The following is a 7,724-nucleotide window of genomic DNA, read 5'->3' on the forward strand; positions in this document are numbered from 1 at the left end:
AGTTATAGGAAGGAAAGTATCTGCAAGCACAGACGAAAGAATTACAGCGAAAAGAGGCCCTTCTAAAGGCCAGATTATAGCCATGGCTAGAGGAATCCTGCCAGCTTACTCTGTCAATATAGGAAAAGCTAAAGGTGCTCCAACAAAAACAGAGGAAAATGTGCCTAGCAGTGGAAGGGTTGACAACAGAGAAGTTAGTGGAAGAAGTGCAGCAGGCCGCGACATAGAGCGCTACTGAAGTTGCAGTATTATAGGTTGAGCTAGGTAGTCTCCACAGCAAGATTGAGGTGCCAGCTAAGTGACTCGAGGGTGAGTCACGATCTTTGTGTTGGGGGCCTATTGGGACATGGTCCCTAGGGTTAGTTAACCCAATTTTTGTATAAGTTTCTGTAAAAGATGTAAAGTCTCTACAAAATGTGGATGCGGAGCGTGCAGGTAGATAGGAGTCAAAGGGGTCTTAGCCCCTTGTTTGGGTAAGTAAATAGGTCAGTTTTGAGACTCACCCATGGTCCATAGACCATGGTATTGTATTGAAGAAAGCTATATATAGTTGAGTCATAACGAGTCTAAGAGGTAACGAATAGTGGAGAAATAAAGATAGAGACTATTTGTGAAAGTGCTAAGGCAAGAAGGCTTTGCTCTTTTTACTTAGGTGAAAGGGGAAGGCTCCTGCAACTGAGTGCGCAGGAGGCCTTGGTAAGTCCACAACTGAGTGCGTGGACCCCTGTAGTTGAGTGTGCAGGGTGAAAGAGTCTATAATCTGAACGTTGAGAATGAATAAAGATTGATTTTGAAGAATTATCTTGCAATCTGAGCATTATTGTTGATTTTATTTATGTTATGATCTGTCGCTTTATAATATGTTTTCTATGGAATAATGAATAAATGTTGTGTGAAACTACTGAATCTATCTTATTTCTGCATGAATGAAGTAATTATCTATGTTTGCGAAGTTAAGGGTTAATTCTGCTATGTTTTCTAATGAATTGGATAGATCTGCGCGAAGGCAGATCTAGGGTTATTGATTAATGCGCGAAAGTGGATAATTTTCCTATTTAGGGTCCGCAAAGACTAATTGTAGACCTTCACGAAGGTCTAGAAGCCATTTTACCCAAGTTACAGTAGCGAGCCCTAGAAGGATATCGATCTACGTGAAGGTAGATATGATCTGTCAGAGCTTAAAATCCACTTATCACATGTCCCTAGATGTAGAAACCTAGTTCTAGGATCCCCCAACACTACTTCGGGTGAGAGTGTAGCCTGCGTTATGTAGGTTGTTACCGAAAGGGCCAGAAGTTAGGTTTTGTTGGTTAGCACAAACAACTTTGAACCTAGGTGAGGCTCCCTTAAGCCAACAAATGCTAACGAAATAATATTAGTTGGGTTGAAATTACAGGGGTCATCTGGAACTGCATTGGGAGGAAAAGTTACATAAACGAAGCAGAATACAAGGAATTCTTACCAGAATTCATAATTTAGTGTTGAGCAGAAACCACATGTCAAGGAGGAGTGAATGGGTCAAAGTTTTGAACAGAAGTTACAAGCCAGGGAGGAGTGGATGTGTGCAAGTATTGAACACAATCCACAAATCAAGTAGTCGAACAATGGGTGTTTTAAACAGAAACCACAAATCAAGGAGTGGAGATGTGGGAGTTTTCCTTTTACCTAGAAATTTTGTTCACTAAATCTTGATGAGGAAGTGATTGAGAAACCTAACCTGAATGGTATTACAAACTGGAATGGTGATTCAAATATAGAAGACGAGCTTGATTACAACAATACAAGAAGGCACTTTCCTTCTACTCTAGGCTGTGCAAGATCCTTAAATGCAGTTGGTCTACATGTGCCATCTTGGCCAAAGGATGATGAAGCAGTGACATTCAAAGCAGTATTGCAGTACCAAGATCTGCCAATAGTGGAAGCTACCCCTAATGATGGTATTTTGTTAGTACCTTTGCTAAAGAACTAGAGGATTGCATTGGATTGGATGGTTCTACAAGAGACAACCAACATGCACTGTGTTGGTGGTATTCTTGCAGATGATCAAGGGCTTGGGAAGACTATCTCAGTAATTAATTTAATTTTGAAGATGAGGCCTCCTAACATATCACTTCAGGAATATTAAAATCAAGTAAAGTTTGAAATATCTGCTATAAGTCTAGATGAATACGATGTAGTATCAACATGTTTGAAAATAAAGGAATCAAACTGATACAAATGATATTTATTTGGAGGAATGCATTAAGGGGAAAGAAAAAACATTTTCTATGAAGAAAGGCCGACCATCTACTGATACTTTGGTTGTGTGTCCAATAAGTGTTCTTAAGCAATGGGCACAGGAAATCCATGACAAGGTTACCACAAAAGCCAATCTGTCTATCCTGGTCTATCATGGAAGAAACATGACAAAGGACACTGATGAGTTGGCAAAGCATGACATTGTTCCGACTACTTATTCCATCATAAGTATGGAATTTCCATAACAGGATCTTGGAGATGATTATGAAGAAGTTGAAAGAAACCCTGATGATTCTAGTCTAATTCACTCATTTATTCTTAAAAATAAAAAACAAACGTTAGAGACTATTAAGAAGACAAATAGTCTAGGAAGAAAATGGCTCCTCAAGTGAACCTGTTCCTCACCCTCTTGCAAGAGTGGGTTAGTTTAGGGTGGTTCTAGATGAAGCTCAGAGTATTAAGAATCATAGGACACAAGTTGCTAGAGCATGTTGGGGTTTACGAGCTAAACGAAGGTGGTGTCTCTCTGGGACACCAATCTAGAATTATATTGATGATATTTTCAGCTACTTTAGATTTCTAAAATATGATCCATGCTGTTTATAAGCCTTTCACTTCCAAAATAAAGTTGCCAATTTCCAGAAATCCAATTTTAGGATAGTAGAGGGTCTAAGTTGACCTGAAGACAGTAATGCTCTGGTGCACAAAAGGTACTACCATTGATGGGGAGCCTATTATTACATTACCTCATAAAATAGTTACCTTGCAGAAGGTTGAATTCTCTGTAGAAGAATGTGATTTTTACCACTTGCTTGAAGCTCATTTACAAGCTCAATTCAAGGTCTACGCAACTGTAGGAACTATGAAAAAAAACTATGTGAATATATTATTGATGTTCTTATGTATTTGTAAAGCATGTGATCATACTCTTCTCGTTAAAATTTTCTTATCCATTTCTAATTGGAGATCTTTTGCAAAAGCAACAAGGATGCTACCCAGGGAAAAACAAATTGATTTGATAAATTGTTTGTAAGATTGATTAGATCTTTGTGGCCTCTGTAGATGCCCCTAAAGAAGCCGTTGTCACCATATATAATCATATATTTTTCAATCAGTTCATATTAGATCAGATTACTCAGTCATACGATAGCATTTTCCCTAATCAAGGTTGCAAAAGGCATTCGAAGGATGATTCTGTGTTTTCTCTGTGAAAGATCATGCCAACCACTCAATTTATTGAGTTGTAGGATATGGATATTAGTGCATCGACAGGGATGAGTTGCATGTTACCCATGCAGGTAACTTTAGGCCCGAGGAATGTTTTATATTATCGAAAGGACAGACCCATATCCTAACAAGATTTGTTATTCATTTTGAAGGAATAAACACGTCGCTTAGTAGAGGTGGTTATGCCAAAATAGTCATAAAACATTGCACTATGATGGTATTGTCAATGGTGAGACCTATGCAAGTTCAGAAATTTGATAATCCAGAGTTTCATTCTTCAAAGATAAAAGTTGTGATGGAAACTCTCCAATCCCTCCCAAAGTTACATACAGTGGTGACAACGACTTCTTCTGGGGCATCATTAGATCACCTTACTCAGTCATACGATAGCATTTTCCCTAATCAATATTGAAAAAGGCATCTGAAGGATGATTCTATGTTTTTTGTGTGAAATATCATGCCAACCACTCAAGTTATTGAGCTGTAGGATATGGAGATGAGTGCAATGATAGGGATGAAAAGTGTGGTACCCACGCAGGTAACTTCAGGCTCGAGGAATGCTGCACATGATCGAAGGGACATACCCATATCCTAAAAAAATTGTTATTCGTTTTGAAGGAATAAACATGTATCTTAGTAGAGGTGGTTATGCCAAAATAGTCATAAGACATTGCAGTTTGATGATATTTTCAATGTTCAGACCTATGCAAGTTTACAAATTTGATAATCCAAAGTTTCACTCTCTAAAGATAAAAGCTGCGATGGAAACTCTCCACAGTGGTGACAATGGCTTCTTCAGGGTCATCATTAGATCACCTTACTCAGTCATACAATAGAATTTTCCCTAATCAAGGTTGCAAATGACATCTAAAGAATGATTCTGTGTTTTCTGTGTGAAATATCATGCCAACTGTTGGTCAGGTAAATCCCCTCTGCGGACAGAGGCGATCCCACTAGCCTATAATAGAACTAGCCACAATCAAACCACGCTGCTACGCAAGTTCCTAGTTATGCATCAAAGGTGAATCAAAAAGACCAACCTGGAGTCCAACGCTATGATTGAAGCAGAGTTGATATCCCCGCTCCCTCGCTCCAACAGATCACAAACGAACACCTGCACATGCAAAGGAAGAGACAGATACCAACATAAAAACTACCAAGGCACAACTATATTTCAGTCAGAAAGGAAATAAATCAACACATCACCATAATAGACAATGAGATTGGAACTATAATAGCAGTCACTCATCAATTAATAAACAGGAAAAGTTACAACCATTGTTCTGACGTTGACCCTTCTCCTGGCTGGGCGAGTAACTATATGTGTCTTGCAATGCATCTCCTCTCCGGCAGCATAACCTCTCTAGCACTCACTAGCATTCCTCCAAGAACTCAAGAACTCAACATCTAATACTCCATGACCAATGATTATCACTACTATCACTCAATCACTAAATCACTAGCCCTAGCTTGTCCAATGCATAATGACAAGCTTATATAGATGAAGAAGGGAGGAGGATACGATGAACTGGGACACCTTTTGTGAATTAGCATTATCCTCAAAAGCCATTAAAGATGGATATAGGATAAAGCTCGACAAAAGACTGATTTTTTATCTTCAGAAAAGCTCCATGTAATGAAGGAAACAACAGTCGGACGTGCGTTAAGGCAAAAAGCACGACTAAATTTGGTTGGCGCGACTGTTGCTCTAAGACAGAGCGCCAATGGTCGCGCCCTCTTTTGAGGATCTCCGTCATTGGCGCGGGTAGGATACTGTGGACTTGCGCCAATGGAAAAAGAGCACTTTTCAGGGATAATTTGCAGAAGGTGTCTTCAGGGAACATGGAGTACATACTCAGGGGAACATAATGCAAGTGTTTTTAGACTTTGTCACTTCTTATAACTCCCGGGATGGGTCCTCCAAGGTACGACAAGAGGAGTAACAGGGATGGTGACAAATTACTGTGTAACAGATGCCCCCTAAAGCATGAAGTCCGATAGGTGGAGAGGGGTGAAATGCTTTACAAGAACATACATAAGAACACACAAGAGCACATATAGTTACTGTCGCCGAGGATCTGTATTAAGAGACATGACTGATAGTTCAATTACATGATGTACATGGTATGGTCGCAGCCATCCATAAGAGAGTACATAAATAATCTGGATCCATAGCATGGACGCATCCATCTGATTAGGATCAATGAATTGACTCAGGTATGGTCGCAGCCATCCAGTGAATGAGTCAAGTATCAAGAATCACGCCTGGATTACAACAGACACAATCCAGGGTCTTGCGCTCCATCTCGACCCGAACAAGAGTACAAGTTCAAGCATGTGAATATATGAGCTGAAGTCGAACATGCATGAACATCGTCTGATTACCAGTCAATAGTGGAAACTGTTAACAGACGCGAGAGGTACCACCAATAATGACAATGGCCCTCAAGGTACTATAGGTACAATCTACGGCGTGTGAATCAATGATCTGAAGTCGAACACCCGTAGAATCATTCGACCGGAGGCCAATGATGAAAACCTCACGTCGAACACGAAGAACCTGCCATTGAGGCATGCAGGCTCCAAGGCACCGGAAAGGAGTCTCTAGATCAACTCCCTGGATAATGAGTTGAAGTCGACAGGGAGTGACCTTGATCGAAGGTGGGCCATAATGTTTCCCACATCATCGACACGAGACAGAGAGATAATGTTGTGAATCAAGATTGTGCGAACTATCAGAGGGAGGTTGCTTCTTTGCAGAGGTCAAACTTCTCTTGAACATATCGGCGGCACATTAACGGAATTGGCAGTATTTGACATCAATGTATCAAAGGTCATGATGACGAGGCAATGAGTGGATGAGAGGTCAAATAGGGTACCCAAGTCCATGGAAGCAAGCGAAAGATATGAAATGAAATATCCCCCCCCGGACACGAAAGCAAAAAGTGCCATGTTCAAGAGCGACATACTGCCGTTACGGTAATAATTATGGTTCAAAAATTTTCTTTTCCCCCCGCCATTTCTGGCGAGTACCCCAGTTATTTTTAACAAGCTTGATGGGGATAGCATATGCTTGTGTTGTGACAAAATCCGATGTCATTAAGTTTTAACGAGTCTGACAAAGGAAGAACTCGACGTCTTTTCATGTTTAGAGAGTTTGAAAAGACAACAGAAAAGGAAACTCCAGGGATGTCCTTTTTCGTAAAGTTGTGTCTCTCGGGCCCGAAAAAGTATAAAATAATACCCGAAAGAACCGCCCGATCATTACGATCGAGGAGTACTTTTCATGATTAGTGACTTCGACCATTTAATGAGTCAAGAGGAGCGACTCGGCAATCTTTTCCTCTTCAAATGGTCAGAAAAGAGCTGAAAGCGGACCTTGAAGTAACCTTTTTCGTGTTTTACCGAGCTCGAAAAACCGAAAAAAGGAGCTCGTTATGTTGCTTGAGTGGCACTAATCCCTGTCAACATACAAAAACAACATAAAATCCTATTTTGACATAAAAATATTCACAAAAACATGATTTTAATGTGTTTTTTAAGCCAAAAGAAGTTATAAATAGTGAAATAGTAAAAAATAAAATTACTTTTCACTTTTTACCTTGTAAGTTTATCGTTGGAGGGTTTTGGGTGCAAACTTCAACTGCTGATTGCGACCAATCCAGGAGACCATTCGAGCCGCCGTTTGAAACAGGTAAGAGGCCTCATCTTTAGCTCCATTTCTATTCAATTTATTTAGTTTTTCTTCCACAGAATGATCTTCTGCAAGGAGGATTGCAAAAATTAGGGTTGCGCCCATTGGCGCGAGTTTTCCTCACGGGACCGCGCCAATGGGCAATTTTCTCTAAAGGAGACGCGCCATTGGCGCGACTGTTTTGAAAACAGTCGCGCCAATCGCGCGAACCAATTTTCACATGATTTTGACCGTTGAACCTGCAATTTTCTTTAATTTTTGGTTTCACCATTGATCTTATGATGTCATTTTGGTGTTTTGGTTGCAGGAATTGGTCAGAATGGCTATAGAATGGAGAGAAAGGGAACATGAGGCCATAGATGCTTTGGCATTGGAAGATGATGCATGCATGAATGCTTTGCGACATTGTGGCCTGAAAAAATTCTTCCTTACCTCATATCTACGTGCACAGCCCGAGCTACTAAGGTTTATTGTGGATGCCTGGGATATTGAGGATCAGGTATTCCGCCTGAAAGACCAGACATTGGAGTTGGATGTCTCTGATGTCTATTTTATTACTGGACTA

The 7,724-nt window shown here is 40.3% G+C and overlaps 1 pseudogene; it reads left to right on the forward strand.

Annotated features, from left to right (window-relative positions):
- The first annotated feature begins 82 nt into the window (after positions 1-82).
- LOC149231578 (helicase-like transcription factor CHR28 pseudogene) lies at positions 83-3,449 on the forward strand (annotated as a pseudogene).
- The last annotated feature ends 4,275 nt before the right edge of the window (positions 3,450-7,724 follow it).

The sequence above is a fragment of the Pinus tabuliformis genome, chromosome J, assembly GCF_031772625.1.
Source record: "Pinus tabuliformis cultivar Carrire ecotype Pingquan chromosome J, CPIR1, whole genome shotgun sequence".
NCBI lineage: Eukaryota > Viridiplantae > Streptophyta > Pinopsida > Pinales > Pinaceae > Pinus > Pinus tabuliformis.